General features: G+C 42.8%; 1 long non-coding RNA gene across 4 annotated transcripts in view; it reads left to right on the top strand.

Moving 5' to 3' along the window:
• The window catches only part of LOC135393985 (uncharacterized), a 416,022-nt gene that overhangs the window by 378,203 nt on the left and 20,446 nt on the right, over positions 1-17,373 (top strand). For 3 of the 4 annotated variants that reach the window (XR_010422736.1, XR_010422735.1, XR_010422734.1), the window contains one exon: positions 2,649-2,804. The exons of the other annotated variant lie outside the window; for it this stretch is intronic. This is a non-coding gene — a long non-coding RNA (uncharacterized LOC135393985). The remainder of the gene's footprint in view (positions 1-2,648; positions 2,805-17,373) is intronic. 4 annotated transcript variants of the gene reach the window in all.

Raw genomic sequence — 17,373 nt, 5'->3', positions numbered from 1 at the left:
TGACCTATTTTAGCGAGTTTACTCCGCTATCAAACACGAATTTTTGGTTTTCCAGCTATACGGTTCATTAATTGCTGTCTTGAGACAACGGACACTTGGCAGCGAAAACCTTTGTTTCTACGTAGTGCGCCCGACAATGAAGAGATGTCGCCACAGGCGTCAACTTTTCGTTCCATGCTCCTCGGCCTGTTCTCTATTTGTGAGGAGGAAGAAAAAAAAAAGTCCAGTTTCAGTTCGAGGAAACCGTTTTATTTAGTATGACCGCAGGCAGAGCAGGTGCTAAGGGAGCACGAAGCCTGCCATGTGATCAACAATATTCATGACTTGTTGGGGTCTCAACATTTGCTTTGGAAAGGATTGTTTTTTCTTGTTATTATTATTAATATTATTCATTTACCAGTAGTACTTAGATACAACAGAAGAGTAGACGACTGGGCAAGTTGGTACAAGCTCTGAGCTAGTGTTATATTATTCGTTTTTCTGCCCCACCCCATCCTCCATGAGCGCTGATACTCAGCCATTAGATACAACATTCCACTCCTGTTACGTTTCCGTTTTAGGGGTTTCTTGATATTCGAGAAGTTTTCCTCAGTCAGCAAAATTTGTTGCAGTAATATTGCAGCAATGTTGCCATGTCATATTGATATTATATTCCTAATGTCCGCCCTTGTTATATTGCAGCAACATGATAGAAACAACATTGTAGGTACACTCCATTGACGCATTGCAACAACATTTCAGGAACAACATTCAACGGTAATCACACCCTCATAGCCTACAGTCTAGAATTCAACATTTTATACATGTGCTTTACTTTTCCCTGTAAACAAGAAAGCAATAAACGCCGTCGATCTGCTTGTCTGCGTCATATTGTTCCTTTCTGATTACTCTGTCCTCTTTCATATCGAGCGTAAGCAATGTTCCTGGGACACTGCCAAAACATTGTCCCCACAACATTGTGTCCGCATCTTTGCTGCAATGTTCCGTCACATTTGCATTGGAAACATTGTTGCAGAAGCAAACTAACAACGCTTCCAGTACAAAACCTCCGCAGCATTGTTTCAACATTGAGAAAATGATGTTGTGGTAATGTTGCATATGGTTGTAAACCATTGCAGCAACATTACTGGAGCACTTCTGCAACTTTCTGTATTGACTGGGTAGCGTCAAGTTCTGCAACCTATGGCTTCACGAACTCTGATACGACACGATGATTAGCCCAGATTTTGTAGCTGGTTTCTTTACATTGCTGATACAGAAGACCACAGCATATTGTTCAGTCGGAGGGCGGGATCATCTGCTCGCATATTGCAACTTGGGCTTACGCTTAGGGGCATTCCTCATCATTCGGAAACAGTCTTGGACATACACATTCATCCCCAATTATAGATAGAAATATAACTGTCAAGTTTTTTTTTTTCCCGGAGCTTGAGAAACGCGCCCACGAACAAATAAGAAGAAAAGAACAGAAACCCGGAAATCATTACATATAGTGTGAGCTAAAATACGCACACACATAAATGGGGTGATGATGAGCTGGGTCATTCTCCGCCGTTATGGCGGTACACTGCCCCATTGCGCTTGTGGAAGGGATGAGAAAATGATGATGATGATGGAAAAGTGTCCGGCTAGAGTGAGCTAAAACGATGAACACCGTGGTCCCACAAACGCACAAACGCATTTTGGAGTAACCAGTCCTGACTGGGTCGGGACTAACCCCTCTATATTTTTCTTTCGTGTCCAATCCAATCCAATCCTATCCTACACCGTGGTCCGAACATAGACCTGATTGGTTTTTCGTTTTTCTTCTATTTTTTTTTCTTACTTCTTCTTTTTCTTTGGGATTAAAAAGAGAAGAGAAGATTGCGAGCAGAGCAGAGATCACTCCTAAACTAAAAGAATATCGCTTTTTTTTTCTTCTTTTTTCATTCCTTTTGTTTTTCTTCCTTTTGTTCCTTTTTTTTATTTGAAAATTTTTAGAGAATAAAGAATATCAAAGGAAATGAAATTTCGCTGTCTGCAGAAAAACACATTTAGCATATTCGCTATTTCTTTTACGATACCTTTTCTCTACTGTTAACAACAACAACAACAACAACAACAACAACAAATAAATCATGACTATGGCCTGGGGTGATTCACCGCTTGAGAGCTGTTAAGCTGTGCATTGCACATGCATGTATTAGCATAAATAACGCATCGTGTGACGCTTCCTACACATCACAGGATCGCGTTTGAGTACATGTTAAAAAGCCTTTGGTAAACCCTGTTAGCGTAGTGTTGTACAAGCAAAAAATTGCTGCGTCTCCACAGACAGGCGGCTTCTCCATCTCCTCTGATAGCCCTCACCGTGAAGAATGAACACGAAAGACGCGGGAAATCATGTTGAAATTATTGTAGCCTACTAATTTTTACACAACAGAGTTGGAATATGACGATGTTCTCACTGAACTGGATCTTAAAAGTCTTATTATTTTAGTTGGTACTGTCTTTGTCAGCATGATGGCGATGCATTGTATTACATTTGTAGTTTCTAAACTCAGCCAAAGTATTCTGTGTTTATAGTTGCGTATGTGATATTTCAAATATTCAGTCAAATTGATATTTTTGTTCATTTTCTGAAGCCCTGTGTCTTTTTTACCCCGCAGGTGTGCTTCACGTCTCTCCTCTTCATTCATCACGGCGCCACCACCTGGGCCAGACAGTAGACTTGCGTGAAAAAGTATTCCACAGCAAATGCATCTTGTTACTTTCCAATGACACTCAAACCAGCAGGTGATGGTGACGTGGACTCGAATAAGCAGGTATTTCTTCTTGCTCTCGTTACCTACTTGTGCTTACAGCAAATAACAGTACGAGTAGCAATGAATGGAACTTTTTTCACAATGGCCTATGCGCATGCGTATGGCCTTGAGGCGCCGGAGACGATTACATACGTCTTCACTAGATGGCGCACTGTGGGACGACAGAAGTGGTGACCAGTGGGGAGACCGCCCGAATGGCGCGGGCTTGTCATCCCAACTCCAGACCGGTTTTGGACCTTTGTGCTACCCACGTTTGATTAGTTTCGACGAGCGCCGAGCATGGTTCGTTGGAGAGTCGCTAGGGTACGACGCGTATGTGAAAAAGGTCCATTGTCTCATGTTCATAAAATGTGTCATGTTCATCATTTTTGCGCATGTACTTCGCAGTATTGGAGACATTTTTGACGAACTTGTTAATAATGACGAATTGTTAATGACGAAGGTGTCCTGATGCTATATCTCAGGCTGCAACGTTTCTCTGCATCTGCTTCTAGGCATGAGATACTACCCCTATTGTAAAACGCGTCTTACACTTCTTACTTCTCCGTATCACCGGGAGGTGGTGGGTTCGAATCCTACCACCGTCTGTGCCGTCTGAGGTTTTCCTTGGGTTTTCCGAAGACTTTCCAGACGAATGTCGGCACAGTCCCCCCTGAAGTCGGCCAAGGACGCACACTAACCCTCCATGTCCCCCACTCCTTCCTGCTGTCCTCTTTCCATCTGTCCACATCTGTACGCCGCTCATAGCCACAGTTGCTTCGCGGAACTAACACGGAATAAAAAACTATCTGTACTTTGTTACTTTTCTTCTTGCTACTTCTCCTACTTACTTCTCAGTAAAACGTGTCTGTGCGGGTCAAATTTTGCTGTAAGGGGGGGGGGGGTTATTAAGAAAAAAGGAAGGTCAGCCAGGCAGAGGTCGGCTTGCTATTCCAAAAAAGAAGAAAAGGTAAAGAAGAAAAGAAAAAAAGAAGAGGAAAAGAAAAGAAGAACAAAAACTGTAATTTTAAACTGTAGCTTGTTGCTGTTAGAGTCACCTATTTAGTGACTCTAGTTCGTGTAGCCTCCGTGTAGTCCTTGCATGTTATGCGTCCGTTTTTATGTTTTTTCTCGTAACTTTCTAATCACACCTTCTGAAAAAAATGTTCTCAACTGCCCGCTGAGAAGCAGTAATGAAGACAAAACCGTCGTCGAAGCGATCTTGTGGCAAGATTGTATCAAGAACCAAATTGCGTAATGATTCAGTCGATGTGTCTCGGTGCTAATATTTGCGCATGTTTCCATTCTCGGAGCTTAAATGATCCGACGCATCGCCTATCTTTTACGTGTCGTTTTCCTGCCATTACGATATTTTATTTTATTTTAATTGAACGTCTGGAAAAAGTTGGAAATGTGCCATTCGGCATAATTTGCATGCGTCTAGCTGATCAGTCGTCTGAAGGACAGTCTTACGATAAAGTGGAAGGCATCATTTTCGAAACCCGTTGTTGGAGAGGTACGAAATCCTCTTGCGCAATGGCTATAGCAGGTGCTCTACAGAGACACCTCGTTATTTTGTCTAATTTCGTTGTCGCATGTTCAGGATTCGCGAAAATGGTTACTATTTCTTATTAAATACCAAATTAAATTTCGTACTAAGCATCGTACATCAGGGCTCAGTGGTTGTGAAAAAGGTAAGAATAGTTGACGCTATAATTTATTGTGGACCATCTACAGAAACTGGAAAATGTACACGATGATCACCTTGCGCTAACAGTTGTCAAAAATAGTGCAGCGCATGTGGAAATTCTTCTGGGAGATGAACCTTTATTTTTTGAGCCCCCAAAATTAGCAGTATGGCTTCTTCGTTACTTTATTTCGCCATTACACACACACTCGTCGGTTAGCTCATGTAAATGCATGATGTCAGTCGTATACCGCACCTCGTGAGCAAATTCTGCGTTGTCCTCCTTGCCTAGGTCATCTTCTCGGTCATCTTCAATTACCAAGTAAGGAAACATGGGAATATGAAGGGAAAATTCTTTGTCTCAAAATAAAACCTACTAGGCGCAATTCCTACCAATACAATAAAAAGAAAGCAAAGAAAGCACTGTAGCGAAAGAGTACTTCCTGGGCCCAACTTCCAAGGAGTGACAGGCGCTGGACCCTGATGTACTAAATATAGTACCTGGACGTGCCATATCCGATGCATACACTGGGGCAATAATTTTTCAGTGTCCATAAGGTCTTCAATGTTTCATGAATAACATGCAAAATTCTCATCACGCTCGTTATAATACTTGATTCATTAAAAAATTTAATATTTTGTACTTTCCGCTGTTTCCCTCGCAGGCGTCTTTACCTTCTTCGTCGTCTTCTTCCCCTGTTCCAGGGCACGCGAGAGCCCAACAAGCGATATGGAGGTGGGGATTAGCAGAATATTTTCGCTTCTTCTTTGTATATTTCAACCATTTCATTGAGGCGTCAAAACATATCTTTCTGCGTGTACTTGTTTTAGTACACCAGGGCCGAAAGAGTTAAGAAAAAAAGAAAGGAAAGGTCAGCCAGACAGAGGTCGGCTTGCTATTAAAAAAAAGAACAAAGGGAAAGAAAAAGAAGAAAAGGAAGCAGAACACTACATTTAGTCACCTGAAACTAAAGAACGGCATCACTGGAACTGCCTTCTTGCCCTGTACTTATCCTATAGAAGATATCATGTCGAAGAAATGGCGATAAATAGTTCATGTCATGCTTATGCGCTGTAACTTATATCTAGGGTCTGACTTTTTCGGGGGAACCCGATTTCCCCGAATTATCCCCCCCCCCCCCCCAAATCAGTATAGGGCCAATTCGGGTTAAAGTCGATTTCTCCCCGAATTCCAATCACATATCACGTTTTACCACGTATCCCGTGCACTATTTGTTAGCAATGTAGACGGATGTGTGATGTAGATACTATTTGTGCGCAACAATAAATATGGGAAGCCCATTTCATGTTGTAATGCTAGTCCCCATAAATCGTGAGGTATGTATGTTTGGCCACTATATGCACTTTAACCGGGGGCGGCTAGCTGTACAGAAAGCAAAACACACCCGAATGTATCCGTAACACACGATTTCACCCCAAATTACAGCTTTAAAAGTAGCACCGGGGAGACACGACAACAACACACGTAGGACACGGACGAAGTAAAGAGGACTGAACAGTTCGCTGCAGCAAACTGTCTTGTCCTCTTTACTTCGTTCGTGTCCTATGTGCGCTGTTATGGTGTCTCCCCTGTGTATAAACCGACTACCCCTCTACCGCACTGTATTAAAAGTAGCACCCGATTTTTCTCTCGTGAATCCCGTAAAGGCATTTAACCCGAAAAAGTCAGACCCTACTCATATTCACATGGTGAGAGCTAGCAGGAAAACAAATACCCCTCTATACTGCAGCTCCCGTTGTTAGCTTGAGTACATCGATGTGTAACACCCACTGACGCTAACCTAACCCTCAAACATAACTGAAAAAACATATGGCACATCCCTCTTATCTCTCATATCTTCCCATATTTTTCGAAGATATATAGCATAGCACACAGTAACTACACACCCACTCACCGTTCCGTTTAATTCTCATTCCACGCTCGACTACTTCTCTGCGTACGTAACAAATAGAAACAAAAAGCACAATCAGATACTGTCGGTATATGAAGGTCACCGTGACGTGTCCTTGAACTGGAAAAACATTACCAACGCTACATCGGTAGCAGCTTTAGGGCGTCTTCTTTTTTGCCACTACCTGGTTGAGCGAGAACTTGCTCCCAAAAGGAGCACATCGGAAGAAGGTCGCCAAATTCCGATCGTGTGTTATTTTTCCTGCGAAGGCGACCTCCCAACGTCCTTGAGGACTCCGAGACTGCTATTATTTTCTTCTTCCTCAACGCAGTAGCGGCATATGCATTAGCTGCATCTCTATTAGAGAAAAGGAGGAATATATAATTGAGGAGATAGGTTACATCGATACCGATGTCAAGGCTGGTTTGCACCAATACCTCTCTCTTGGCTACCTGCCCAGAATACATATTTACTGGCGATCAACATTGTGATGATCGGATAGCTGGAATTGTCTCATTCTCTCTCATGTACAGGAAGAAGGAGGGGGTGTCATAAAGGTTATGCAGAGAGGTTACTCGCCAAAAAATAGGGCCGAGCAACTCTGCCTTCATGTGCTGTTAGCCGCTAGTGAATGAGGCAGGTGCTACGGAAATCAGAGCAGGGGTGTCAAGTTAGTGTAGGAGATCGAAATGCCAGTATTGACATAATCTAATCGACAGGTAAATGTCCAAGAACTTTGATGGCCAAGCGCCCATTTTCTTCATTGTTCTAATAAATATACCCCCCCCCCCCCAAGGACCAAGTAGCACATTCAAACTAAATTGACTTTCTGTAACTTGCCTATGGACAAAAACACAAACAGGATCGCCTGTCATTTTTGGCAGCACGATGGAGGAAGGTGTAAAGGATGGTGATGGCGATGTATAGAAGAAACAAATGGGGAGTTGAGTCAGGACTAAATCAGACTGGTTACCCCGGTACAACCTCAATGATGTTCATGTCAGAAAACATAGAAATTCGGTATCGATGCTGTCGTTTCCGGGACATCCACACCAACTTGACAATACTCGTGAGTCCTGCCGTTCACCACGTCGTTTCACCGGGTTCGCCTAAACGGACATGACAACAGACGACTACTATGTCGACTTAGGGGGGAGTAAGCTTCCCTAACTGCCCGAATGTGTGCGTCTATTGAAGGCACAGTACATAGGTATATTACAGACGATATCGTCACCATCGACAGAATCTTCAGGTAGTCCTAGACTAAAAAGCGATAAAAGTCAGTGCTTCGCCTGTGTTTCGTCTGTCCGTGTCCGCAGCACTGGGGTTTTATCGCTTTTAGAAGTCCTAGACTATCTGAACAGCATACTTTTCGACGTAGGCGATGTCTTGCGTCCCCAGCCTGCAACCGACATCGCCAAGTTCTGCAGGCATTTGTGCGTTTTCTTTCTTTTTTTTCAATTTCTTTTTCTTTTTTTTTAATTTCTTTTTCTTTTTCTTTCTTTTTTTTTTCACAGATACCAAGTTGTTGGATTTGTTGCTACCATGGATGGGAGTCCCCATGTCCAGCGTATTATTCCGTTTAATTAGTGTTTTTTCTCCCGATTACGAGAACTGGGGTATTGGCTTCTTGCGCCCCACATTTGTTTGTTTGTTTTTCTTTTTACACACTTTATTTCTCTTTCAGCAAACCAATTCGAACCAGCCGCCGCACTATGATCTATTAAGCACACATAGCGAAGTTGTGTTGTAGTTAAACGGGTAGTCTAGGTAACGATAATGAAAGTGGCGCCCGTGGAATTGAGGGACTATTTTCCCCGAGAAGTAAACAAATAAGCTATATTTTCGTCTTGTTCACCCTTTTCCCGCTGCATTGGAAGTCGCGCACGTTTCATTGTCATCTATAAAATAACGTTACATACCTATACCTCCACAATTAGTATAGGTGGTTTCCACGGGCAAAGGTAAAAACCCTGCGTACTTTCCGCCTGGTTACCCCACTAGCTCAGGGCGCCATAAAACCTCAATCAACCTCACTAGCTCAACGTTGACGAATACGTATGTAACCGTCATAGTAAACATTTACTATAACGTTTGCTACTCAAATGAGCCATTTGACACAGACTGAGAACTGCGCGTACCGTCCCCGCAGCAGAACGCAGCGAATGTTCCATTTACGGTTAATTGTGTCGCTTCACGAACGACGAGGAGAACATAATCTTCCGGCCGTTGTGCAGCAGCTAAATCGAGCAACACTCAAAATCTAGTCGCTTTAGTATGATTGTCAACATGCTAGCTCACGTCTTCTCCGTTTCCGCGAGGCTATATACATGCTTTTTGATCCACTTCGCGTTAAGACTAGTTCGGGAGTTCACTCGCAGTTTGAACGCGACCAGCGGACGAGAATCCCTCATTATAAATCCTGCCACGCTCATTGCGACGCTGGCGCCTAGTTGTTCCAAGGACAGATTGTTGTATGTGTGTTATATTGTGTTAGGGGGTTTCATGCTTGACATTGAGCTTATCTCTAAAAGGAATGTTACTTTTAAAAAACACACACTCATTTAAACGTCCGAGATGGGCGGTATATATGCGGCCAACTCATGTTTATTTGTGACCGAAATGGAGCCGCTGAGATTTTGTGTTTATACTTCTTAGCTAAGCGTTGCCAGATTGTCGCTTCGAGTGGGATTCCGTAAGGGTTTCAACTTCTTTTCTTTTCTTTTTTCTTCCTCTTGCATACCCGTGACATTTTGATCGCTTAGTGTGACCCGTTTTGCTTCTTCATGAGCGTCAGGAATCGTTAGCTGTTTCTCCACCGTGTTCCACTGTACATGCCCCATACTCGATTTATAACGATGAAGAGTATTATTGCGGAGATTCGTTCCAGGGAATCGTGCGATGTTCATAACGCTAGACTTTTTTTTAATTATTATTCGACGTGCAATATGTAAGGTTTCGTGCTCCTTGCTACTTGCTGAAGAAAAGTTTAATTACAGAAATTGGAGAAGAATTTCAGCCTAATCACGTGGTTTCGATTCATTAGTCGTTTCATACGACGTTGAATACAGCGAATCACTCAGCGTCAGAATAGTAATTGTCCTCTAATGGCAATCGTCAAGAAACAATTGCGAAATTCATGAATTTGCTGATGCTCTGGCTCACCAAACTGAACAACAACAACAACAACTTTATTGCGAGTTGATGAATGAGGAGTTTCATCGCCAGGAGCGATACTCTATCCCATAATAACGAAACTCCTGAAATAATGAACCTGATGAAATAATGAGCCCCTTCACAATAAGGATCGAAGTCCTATGGCATCCAGAAAGGTGAAGAGAGCTTTGAGGGCAGAGCGTTGATGGGCTGGATGTGGCCAGGGACCAAGCAATTTTGTGACCAATTGCAAAACGCAAAGCATCCGTTTACTTTGTGCAACATTGTGCAGTCTTAGAAAACTACATAGGTGATATATTTGCACCACGACAGCGCAACCGACTATACTTTCTAACATGCAACTAACTACTTCACTATACCGCAACTACCCCCACGTTCGTTGGGTACAAACCATGAGCGTGGCCACACGAAAATCACGGGAAAACATGACAAGTTCTGTTGTGTCATGTTTATTGCCCTCTAACATAAGGATTTCGTTAGTATACAGTGTTTCCTCACTAGATTGTGTTTACATAAACATTCTTTCTCTCTTTCTTTTTTTTTTTTTCATTGTGTATGCAAGTGTGATCAACCTCTGTTGTTCTTCGTGTGTACCAAATGAGCACACAAACAAATCAATTTAGTCCACGTGTGTCTCGCGGCCTGAACGGAAACGAGCCGAGTTTGGCAACAGCTACATAGCTCATCAATCTGTACGAAGTCCTGGAAACACACGCGCTTTATCTACCTGGAGTACATGTCTGTGTTACCTGGAACAGAAGAGCAGCTGTGAAGCAATTTCATTCAATGCAGTACAACGTGCCAGCGGCATGGCGAAGTGGGTTAAGGCTTCTCGCTCGTTGATGGTAAACAAAGTCGTGTTGAAGACTGTATGGGAGGTGGTGGGTTCGAATCCTGCCACCGGCTGTGCTGTGTGAGGTTTTCCCGAGGTTTTCCGAAGACTTTCCAGACGAATGTCGGCACAGTTCCCCCTGAAGTCGACCCAGGACGTATACTAAACCCCATTACTTACTGCATGTAACGTTGTGCTAGTGTTTATGTTCTTCTTTCTTTCTTTCTTTCCTTTTCCTTTCGTTTTGTTTCTTTTTGTTTCTCATTCCTTTTCCTTTCTTTTTGTTTCTTGTTTTCTTTCCCTTTCCTTTCTTTTTGTTGCTTTTTGTTTTTCTTTCCTTCCTTTGTTTCGATTCCCCCTTTCTGTTCTTTTTTTTTTTCCTTTCTCCTTCCTCTTCTTTTTCGTTTTCCCCTTCCCCCTTTTTTCCTTTTTTTCGGAATAGCAAGCCGGCTCTTTGCCTGGCTAACCTTTCCTTTTTTTTCTTAATAAACATACCCCCCCCCCCATTACTTCCCGCTGTCATCTGTCCACGTCTGTACGCCGCATATACAGCCACAGTTGCTTCGCGGCGCTAACACGAAATTTAAAAAAAAAGTAGTACAACGTAGAGCTGTCCTTGATTTTTGCACCGTTACTGGTCTGCGTAACATAAAATGGCTTGTCGTTATCATCAACATCAACATCATTACTCTGACACTGGAAGATCGAGCTGCACAGACAAATTAGACACACAGACAACTATAGGTTGCAACAGCGTTATTTGAACGATGCACTTCAACGTGTCTAACCATTGTGAATGAATAATAATTCATTACATCGTTAAATAATCAGAAATTCGTTCCTGAAATCCATTTACAAAGGAACCAATTCCTAGGAATCAGTTTTACGTGACTCGGCCGTATAGCTCAGTCACTGAGTTAGTTATTATTATACACTACGATGAGTAGCCTTCCACGATTCGCGCCTTGTGCATGGAAACTTCTGTCTATCGAAAATGAACCTGCTAAGTTTCTGTCGGTTAACCGCAATGATATACTGGATATTAGATTTTATTTAACCGTGCCCGCCAACAGCCGCGGTCTGGATAGCGGTACACAATATGTACATGCAGACACAACAAAATCTCCAGAGCTTTTCCCTCTACATAACTTATATGTCAGACACAACGTCACCGTCTCCGTAAATTAGAAAAAATACCAAGCTCTTTGCCATACACATTATACTGACCTTGTAAACGAGAGATAGGAGAACTATAGTTCTCCTATCGATAGATAGATAGATAATAGATAGGAGAACTATAGTTCTCCTATCTCGGGCCTGTATAGCATTATTGCTGTATCTCTCTCTCCTGTATAGCACTGTACAGGTCCACATAACATAAGTCCTATATATAAGAGTATAAGTAAGAGTAGTAAGTATAAAATAAATATCGGGTACTCCCCAAACAGAAGTTAACCAATAAAATTAATTCGGAGCACACGATAGCGCCCGTTAAAACCCCCTTAAAATTATCAAGTCTACGGTCAGCTACCAGTATTAATCCAAGCTTACCTAAAATATCCTCGTAATCATAGAACACCATTTTGCCATAATATCTATCATGTACAGTTCTTCTGTACAAATGTACATGTATCTATATCATGTACAAATTTGCGCTGCACACGTTCGATGCTGTCGGAATCACCTTTGCCTATGACTGTCCTAAATCCACAGCTAAACAAACTCTTAGATAACTCATGGTGTCATTGCATTATTCTACCCCTTAAACATCCCTTAAAATTCCCAGTGTAACTTCATCTTGCAGAAAATTACACGGCAGGGCTGCCAATATACTTCTGCTTCTCTACTGCAATGCTGTTTTGCTTTCGTTTCATATTACACTTCCGAGTACTGCAAAACTTGTAGCTCTTTGCGACAATTTGCATACACATTTGATACCGCGATCTTCTATAGCCTTCTGCTTCTGCATGAGTGCACTCTGACATTAACATATAACTAAATCTACGAGTATATGAATTTTTCATGCTTATGCAGATGCTCTGCTGCATCTTCGTCGCACCTCCTGCTTCGAAGTCGTTACTTTATGCCGAGACAGCCATATTCATACAGCTGATTCGCTTCAATCGATATGTCAACAAATCGCGCTTCCCGGTGTACCTCTTCCCTGATAATAAAGCGGAAATACCACGCCTACACTTCCTACATAAGTGCCAGTTATACTAGCGCGCGAACGCGTGTGAGCATGAACAATAACGGTAAGTAGAATGCGAGATGACGTCAAATGATTTCAGCTGCCGGAAGGTCCATAATAATCTCACTATAGTTGTCGCATACGCTAACAATGCGGACGAAAAGTTTAAGAAATGAACTTCCTTAATTAACACTCATAATACGGATGTACTGTTATCACTCATAATTGAAGTTTGCACTGGGTATTCCCCAAGGGCTTTCTAAACACATGTCGATAGCCTATAGGACACGTTCTAGGCCTTTCTGCTGTTCTCTATCCGTCCACGTCCGTAGTATACACTGGTCGTAACAAGAGTTGCTTCGTAGTGCCCCTTTCCCCGGCTTAAAACAAAGCTTGGTTCTGTTATTTACTACCCTATAGTAGAGAATACATAGAAATGAGGAAGATGGAACACAAACAAATGTGTGTAGTGAGTAAGTTTGCCACTCAAGTAGTAGATCACCCCCTCAGGGCACATTGGTCAGTATGCAACATGAAATGACGAGGTTAATGGGTGGTTGGGTGAATAATTATATTATATTGTTGTCGTTGGTATGACATGAAGCCCTCATGTCCCGGTGTTGTAAAGAAATAAGGGAAACAAGAGGTTCTTGTTTCGCAATAATGGTTTCCTAAAAAGAATGCCACCACCATGAAGTCTACCTGCTCCGATTCGCAAAGGATATCCTGCATGTCCTACACCTTTCCCATCAATGTGTAGTACAGACATGCAAACACTATCCTCGAAGGGTGTGCGAAAAACGTCGCTCGAAATCCGGGACCAGGCAGCGCCACGCACATAAAAGAACGCACCCTAAACCATCGCCTAAAAAAAAAAAAAAAGAATAGCTAGGGCGCAAGCAGCGCTGAACGCCTTTAAAGTGGCCCCTTACAGAGTGTGTAATATGCATAACAGCCGGAAAGGTCTTCCCTTTCCACGGCTGGCCACGAAAGCGCCCAAAACATCGACACTTTATTTTTTTATTTTTTCGTCTCTCACTCTTTTCTCATCATCTTTTTCGAGCGAGTTCACAACCGGATGACGCATCATTGCCCTGTTGAAGCCAAGCAACCGCATCATGCACGACGTCCCGTAACATTACCGGTGCAACCGGTGCAGAAATCCCGGTGCGCGGCCATTATTCTCATTATGTGGACGGAAACTATTGCCGTACTCAACTTCCGCTGGAATTACATTTGTTCCGCTAGGCGACGATGGACACTGAGATTTTTTTGTTGCTTTTGAGGGAAACGGTGATTCACAACAGCCGTCTCTTTCTTTGTCTGACCGCTATTTACGGTCCTAAAATGCTGCTTTGTTGTTCCCACGCCATCGCCTTTTGTTCTTGTTGTGCAAATCCTTTTCAAGTAGTTTGACATTCAACTGTGAAGTGAGACACATGTCAGACTGATGTCGTAGAGATATGTGTGATAAAAATGCATGAAAATGATAGACGGTTAATGTTTCTTAAATGAAGCTGGATATTAAGAAATGAAACACAAACGCCTCGATATTAATGTGTCGTCGTGCTGTGGAGGTCAAACTCTAACCTTCGTATCGCACCAAATCGTGTGGAGATGAGTTAAGATATGGATTGCAGATAAGTAAGTTGTCAATGCTCTCTAAATGAGAACATCCACAACTTCGACCATTTTTTTCTTTATCACATCACATCATCATCTGAACGAGAAGTGCGTCGGACTAGTTTTGTGCTTTCTGCGGTATAGTTGGCCGATTGTTTTGTGTTGTGTCTTTTGTTCTCATCCCAAGCAGCACAATGTACTGAAAGTCGAGTGCAATAGGGGTGGACGGGTAGGTGGAAGGCCTTGAACAGGCTCGTGCAACTAAAGGGTATTGATAAGACACATACCGACCACCCCTACTGCACTCGACTTTCAGTACATTGTGCTGCTTGGGATGTCGCAACTGAGCTATCTGATACATTACGACCCCTGTCCTTTATGTCTCTTGTGTTAGCTTAGCAGACGATTTGTCCCTTTGCAATTGCAGCGTCATCGAATAAAGTGTGGAAGTGCCAAAACCAAGCTTTAGGCTGCATACAAAGTAATTTTTGTTACACCGTTCGTGGTACAAAAGGAGATATATATATATATATATATTTTTTTTTTGGTAAACAGACTCTCTTATTTATTCCGCATGCTCAACAAAGAAGTGAGATAACAGTGTTAAGAAAGGTATTTTCAAAGCACCCACCTGAAATGGTTTTCAATTTCTTTTTCTTTCTTTTCTATAGTTTTCTGCGTAGCATGTCGTTTGAAATTGTCCTTTTTGCAGAGTACACCATGTAGAAGGAAAATTTACAATACAGCCTTCACACCGACTATGGTGTGAAACTTGCACCATAATGGTGTGTGTGCCATATAGGACATGACATTTAAGGGTTTAAGGGTGTAAAAAAAGACTACTGTGTAGAAAACAATGCCTGCCCAAGAGCAGTGGCACAGGCTGCTCCAAACACTGGCAACCTCCCAAGGAAATAATACTCACACGTTTTGACTTAAAGTTGGCGTCAAGTATGACATCTATCTTCCTCCATCTAGACCGGTTTCACCAACACTGGTTAACTTCGAACCGAGATCAAGGGTTGGTAAAACTTGTAGTAACACTCGATTCCGTTTTACAAACGTTAGTTGGTGACGTGATGAATGTTTCGGTGACAATAACTCCTTTTACCTTATTAGCAAAGTTAAGCGTTAAATTCAAGTTAAGAGACCGTTGATCTCGGCTCGACTGTTAATCGGTGTTGGTGAAATCGGGCGCTAGTCAGTTCAAACTTTGACGTTATTGGTTCTCGTATTGTAACGAGCACGTGCTTCCATTCCCGCTTCGTACACACACCCACGCAAAAGACCGCGATTACAACCATCTGCGCACGTGCCCACACGCCCATATCATCAGTTGCGTCACACTGCGGTTCCATGTGGCAGAAAATTGTGGAAGCCACGACCGTGGAGCTCCAGACATCTGGCTTCGATTGTGAGAATTCAGTTCAAGCTACGCTCACGCACACATACTCTGCCATATAAGTCATGCGACGGGGCAGGAAAACGAAAAATAAAGTTTATTCGCCATACCGTTAACGCTGCACGGTGGTCTGGAAGTCAAGCGTGAACAAGTTGGTTGACTGGTTTTGTACAAAAAAAGGGGTTCGCTTTACGCCAGGAGCATGTTCGAAAAGTTGCGCGGAGTGGACAACGATGCTCATTCGATTTTTTTTTTTTTTTTGATTCCGTGTTACCGCCGCGAAGCGACCGTGGCTATGAGCGGCGTACAGATGTGGATAGATGGAGAGAGTACAGCAGGCAGAAGTGGTGGACAGGGTGGGTTAGTAATACTAATCCACCCTGTCCTCCACTAGTACTAACTTAACCATACTAACCTAACCTAACCCACACTTGTACGTATTTGGAGTATTGTATTTAAAATACTGTATTCTAAAATACAATTTGCGGTATTTTGGTACTCTACTCAATACTTTTTATTTTGTGTATTTGTACTCTATTTAAAATACATTTTATGGTATTTTCTACTCAATACTCTAATTACATATTTTGAATCTCCCTCTCAAACTTTCTGTGTCTCGTCTTTCCATTATATCTTTCTTGTTCAGTGGAAATTTCCTGAGTCCCTCGGACTTGACCCGGATAGTGACTCTAGACCCGGACGTTGGCCCTTGTTGGAAGTCTCCATTTAGAGATCATGCCCCGTTTATACTAATCCTTGGCCAGTGAGGGTTCTATTATGTGTGCCCTGACGCGGTGACGCCGGATTCTGACCTGGCCGAGCAGGGACATGCTAAAAGTTTGCTTTGTTCTGGGTCACATATACTCAGTGAAGTTATGTGGTATCTCTTTGTCATCTTTTTGGGACTTGTGTTTAGATAACTCCTATCACACAGCGGCGGCTAGCGCAGTGCGCGGGGTTTAGGTGATCCATGTGCCATAGCGGCGACTTGCCGCATTGACCAGTGACCGGTGACTTTTTGTGTTTAAGGATGAATAGTATCTTAATTGTATTTTAAATACCTTTTGAAGTATTTTGTACTCTATCTTAATTACTCTAATTTTCATGTATTTATGCTCTATCTTAATTACATTATAACGTTAGTATTTATTATCTTATCTTAAATACATTTTTGAGTATCTTGTACATGTCTGACCTAACCTAACCCAGCCTAACCTAACCTAACCATACTAACTTAGTATGCGTCCTGGGCTGACTTCAGGGGGAACAACAACAACAACTTTATTTTCCACCTTGGAGAGTGGGGAGTTTCATCGCCACAGGCGATACTTTACCCCATTGCTGGATGGAATGGGCGGAATAAAATAACGAGCCCCTTCACAATAACGATCGAAGTCCGATGGTGTCCAGAAATGTCAGAAGAGCTTTGAGCGCAGAGCGTTGCGGGGCTGGATTGGGCCAGGGACCAAGCAATTTCGATAGGGAGAAAGGGCGAGAGTCCAGCTGACGAAGAGACTCGAAGAGTGTGGTTCGGGAAGGTTCGTAGTGAGGGCAATGAAGAAGAATGTGCTCCAGATCGTCAAGAGCACCACAGTGGCAGCAGGTGGGAGAGTCAACTTGTCTAAGCGGTAACGCCACTGAGCTGTAAAGGCCACATCGAGGCGCATTCGGTGGATTAATGCAGCATCTTGACGAGAGGTGTTTCGTGGCATGCGAAAAGCGAGCGTGGGATCAACTCTGTTCAACATAGAGGGGGGAAGAATGT

This window comes from Ornithodoros turicata, chromosome 5, assembly GCF_037126465.1.
Source record: "Ornithodoros turicata isolate Travis chromosome 5, ASM3712646v1, whole genome shotgun sequence".
Lineage (NCBI taxonomy): Eukaryota > Metazoa > Arthropoda > Arachnida > Ixodida > Argasidae > Ornithodoros > Ornithodoros turicata.
This window is presented reverse-complemented; position numbering and strand designations above follow the sequence as displayed.